The 4,984-nt window shown below is 37.6% G+C and overlaps 1 pseudogene; it reads left to right on the top strand.

Moving 5' to 3' along the window:
• The first annotated feature begins 3,229 nt into the window (after nt 1-3,229).
• LOC107820651 (caffeoylshikimate esterase-like) lies at nt 3,230-4,249 on the top strand (annotated as a pseudogene).
• The last annotated feature ends 735 nt before the right edge of the window (nt 4,250-4,984 follow it).

Raw genomic sequence — 4,984 nt, 5'->3', positions numbered from 1 at the left:
TTCTCTCTAGAAAAATAACATCAATAATTTAGATCGAAAAGCAGTTTCAGTGATTGAAGTTTGAGTTTTGCTCAAACATTACAATAATAAAATTATTTCTCAGAGAGTACAAAGATAAAAAAAAATTCCTAAACTATTTTAAATAGAATAATTTTGTCCGTCTTATTTTGGGCAAGAAAATGCCCCCGCCGTTAGTCAACGAACCCAAAAAATGCTATCGCAGTTTGTTAGGTAGCTCAAAAATTCCCTTCTCACTAACAGTTGCTCTAGAGTAAAGAAAAAGGGCAAATTTTACGCTTGACCTAAGTGAAATAAGATAAATTTGTCCTCGTTTAAGGTTTGGGATAAGTGCGCTTAATTGTAAAAAATTGAGCAAAAACTAATATTGGAGATTATGCAATTACTTTTGAGTATTTTAAATGACAGTTTTACGATTTTTATGCAATATAAAGTTTTATTACCAACACTAATTTAACCAATTAAACATTTATTTTACATATTCCTTTCGAATATAAAAGTCGTTTGATTGTTCAAAAATTATAAATAATAATAATTCTAAACATCAAAAGAATTTAAAAGATTGCCTGCACAGATCTATAAGAAATTTCTCTGGCAATCATAATTTACGTTTCATGACCAAAATAAGATACTGAATTAAATCATACATATTTAGCAGCAGTAGCACAAGAAACAACAATCCACACAAAGTCCTTGAAATTATCGTCAAATCTTTATTTCAGAAAAAAAGAGAAAATAAAAAAAGAGATAATTTTCAAGTTGACAGATTGATTTGGCTGCAGATCAAGGATAAGCTAATCCGACCACCTAACTCGCCGGTAAACATCCATCTCCGGCGAACTTGTCACCGATCTGAAACATCGGACGCAAGACGAGATGCAATAGCAGAATGGTACATAACGTCATGGAAATTAGAGCTCTGCGTCGTCATTTTCCTCAGCTCTTTCGCTTTATCCTCTGTAAAACATCCAGGACGGAACTTGGATCTGCACCGGCCCGTTTCCGGATCCGCTTTTTGGGCCAAAACCTCCTTGGACGGCCCAGTTTTGATCGCGCTGCTGCTAATATTAGAACCGGTATTACCGATGTAATCAGGTTCAGAGGACCAGCCGAAGAGTGGGGTCCACCAGCTGGCGGAGGAGGACGATCCGGGTGTTGGTTTTTGGTGGGTCAAGTCGGGATTGACCCGATTAGAAGATAAAGCAGGCGAAGAAGAGAGGATTGGAGCAGAAAATGGGGTTGCCATTGTTGAATGCTATAGTTTGGAAAGGAGAAACAGAATAGAAATGCTTTTTGAGTCAAGGTGGGTGTTGAATTGAAGTATGTAAAGAACGAAAATAGTTATGAAATGGATAAGATCGATTACGTGGCTACGTCAATTTTGGCTTTTGCTTTTACACTTTCTGCTCTTTTTGAGGATATTTTAATTGAAAACGACGTGGTATCAACGACTTTGCGGATGGTGGAAGCAAGAAATTTATTAACCTCTCTAGGTCTAGGACTAGGTCTAGGTAATGATATTTGCATTGTTTGGGCCAAAATTTTGGAAGATTTATGGATTTTCGATTAGAAGAAAGGCCATTTTGTTGTAGGTCCACTCTCTTTTGGACTTTATCGTGCAATGGGCTTATGTTAAGAAGAAAAAGGTACAACTAAACATAACAAATGGGCCGGAGTTAGCCCATATATTTGACCGACTAGCCTAGTTAAAGTGCCCCGGGATCCATCCAGAAACACTGGGCTTTATAAAGTAAACAGTAAATCCAGCCGGCTATTTGGATAAACATTTCTTTTACTTTCAACTTGCAAAATGCAAAAAGTTATCCGAATAGTTGTTCTTACTTTACTGCTGCTTTTCCTACATCACAGGTTCATCATAGTGCATCTATAAAGACTAAAACTAAATTCAGACAGTGTCAATATTTAAAGAAGTAAACAAATAAATAAATAACTATAACGGCAAGGGTGTTATTTTCTATTTTTATATTCACTATTTTAATTTACTTATTATTTATAGATACAAATGACTTATTAATTGTAACGTGACACCACTTCAAGCAGGTGCGTACGCCTTGAATTCAATTACATATCAAACTATCCACTTGAGTTGTGGAAAAGATTCAACGAAAGAAAGAAGGAAGCATCTTCACTTAGAAATACTGCTTCCAAGTATTGCAAGACTTTAGCATTTTACAAAACTATTAGGCCATTTTCATCTGTTACTTAGCAAAAACAAGTGGTACAGAATATTTGTCACTTAAGAAAAACAATAAGATATTATTATTATTATTATTATTTTCAAATTTAACACTTGTTACTCCAAGAGGGTATTAGTCATTAATTGATAACATAGGAAAGAGATAAAAGTAATTTAATTGAATATCTCTACTGCAATAAATACTGTTAAATGATTTGGTTACTGTGCATGTGAAAACCGATTGATATAGAGGACCAGAGGGAGTACGTAAATGTCAGTACTTCAGACAACAGCAGTGCTTATGATGTGAAAAAATGGTCACAATTAATCGGATAAGCAAATTCAGCAATAAAGATGCTTGTGAATGTAATGCCAATATAAAGGCGAAGAGCCAACCCGAGTCTTTCAAAAGGACAAATTGTCTGTCTCTAAATATACTGCTAGCTTGCATCTTTATCTTGCCATAAATTTCACTTCAGATCTGCCTATTTCTGCATTTTCTTCCCTTCTTTTTGATAAAAAATAAATCAGGCAGTGCAAGAAGAATTAACTGCATAATTAAGTAAATTAAATGGTAAAATGATTTGATCACCTTTAGTTTATCATGCATTAAACCGTTTGATTTGGCGGGATTTGATTGGAAAGCAATAAAGTTTATACATAGTAAATTAGTAATTAACCCAATAAGCTATGTATATAAAAACCTGTTTTCGCCATTAAATAAAATGACAGATGAGAAAAAAATTGGGTTCCGGAGTCCGGACGTAATTAAAATTGAAAGGTGTAAAGTCCCTCAATTCCTTCGGGAGTTCGGGTTAAAACAAAAACTCCAATCCCTTTCATCCAGAGTTGGTGGGGAACCACTTTGCACCTAATTCTTTGAAGGATGCTGAATTTTGAGCACGATGTCCAAAGGATCTATGTGTTAATAAAAGTTGGTAGCAAGCCACAATTTAAATATGTTGGTTCATGAACTAATTATAAAACCACCATTCCACAAACAAAAACATAAAATTCACACCTCGAGCAAAATGCCGTCGGAATCTCCAAACTTCTGGGGTGACATGCCGGAGGAAGAATACTACACTTCCGTCGGTGTAATCAACTCCAAATCCTATTTCAACACACCCTACGGCAAAATCTTCACACAATCATTTCTCCCACTTAACATAACTAACCAACCTATCAAAGCAACTGTTTTTATGACCCATGGCTAGGGGTGGCAAACGGGCGGGTCAGGTGGATATTTGTAGGTCGAAAACAGATAATTTATAAAACGGATAAATTATCCGATCCGTATTTGAGACGGATAAAAAACGAGTTATTTGGCGAATAATATGGATATCCATATTATCCATGGTTTCTTGAATATGATCACTTATGGTAGAATTCCTAGTTTCTCAAACTTGATGAACCCCCAATTTGAGACTTTACAAATGTAAAAGTTAAACACATTAGTTATCCATTTGGTTAACCATTTTCTAAGTGGATAATATGGTTCTTATCCATATTCATCTCATGTTTAAAAAGTTCATTATCCAACTCATTTTTTAATAAATAATATGGGCAGATAATTGTTTTCTTTTACCCATTTTGCCACCTCTATCCATGGCTATGGTTCAGAAACCTGGTCGGCTATTTCAGAAAACTTGCATTAATTATGCTACGTGGGGTTATGCTGTTTTTGCTGCAGATTTGTTAGGTCATGGTCGTTCTGATGGAATAAGGTGTTACATTGGTGACTTGAACAAGATTTCTGCTGCTTCTTTGTGTTTCTTTAAGAGTGTGCGGAGTAGTGAAGAGTATAAGAATTTGCCTGCGTTTTTGTTTGGGGAATCCATGGGTGGGTTAGCTACTTTGCTTATGTATTTTCAATCGGAGCCGGAAATTTGGACATGGTTGATCTTCTCTGCTCCACTTTTTGTCATTCCTGAGCCTATGAAGGCATCTAAGGTGGAGTACTATACTTTTCTCATTGAGTTCTTTACTTTTTTAACTAAAATTAAGTTATACTCCTATATAATTGAAGTATAATCTTTTACATTATTAATAAATTTTTAATATGTGATTGATAAACGGACCTTGGATCTAACTCAACTCCAGCAGATCCGGCCACATCTCAAGCGGGAGGGGGAGCACAGACCCCTACCGCTCAGGCTCCTGAACATGCAACTGTCGTATATCAAATCCCGGGCGCACTACTCGTGGGCAGAGCCCAGTCAGTTGCAACAGCTATACCTGAGCCCAGACCAGCTGCGGCCGGCGAACCGCATAAGCTATTGGACAGATGGACCAAGCTACACTCTCCTGTCTTTGGAGGTGAGCGACATGAGGACCCCCAGGACTTTATTGATCGGTGCAGGGACAGACTGCACAACATGAGGATATTGGCATCCCACGGGGTGGACTTTACCACCTTCCAGCTGGAGGGCAGGGCCCGTAGGTGGTGGTAGTCATATATTCTCGGCAGACCAGCAGGGTCTCCTCACTTGAGTTGGGATCAGTTCACACGTATCTTTCTGGATAGGTATATTCCACCCTCTCAGAGGAAAGAGTTGCGGTTTTAGTTCGAGTAGCGCCAGCAAGGTCAGATGTTAGTGACCAACTATGAGGCAAGGTTCTCTGAGTTGTCTCTCCATGTACTCATGATACTTCCTACCGATGCAGAGAAGGTGCAGAGGTTTGTTGCAGGTTTGCACTCGGGTATCCAGGCCACTATGGCCCGAGAGGTTGAGATGGGGAGTTCTTACGATCTAGTTGTGGAGATAG

Source organism: Nicotiana tabacum, chromosome 15 (assembly GCF_000715075.1).
Source record: "Nicotiana tabacum cultivar K326 chromosome 15, ASM71507v2, whole genome shotgun sequence".
Lineage (NCBI taxonomy): Eukaryota > Viridiplantae > Streptophyta > Magnoliopsida > Solanales > Solanaceae > Nicotiana > Nicotiana tabacum.
The sequence above is the reverse complement of the archived record's forward strand: the minus strand, read 5'-3'. Positions and strand labels throughout refer to the sequence as shown.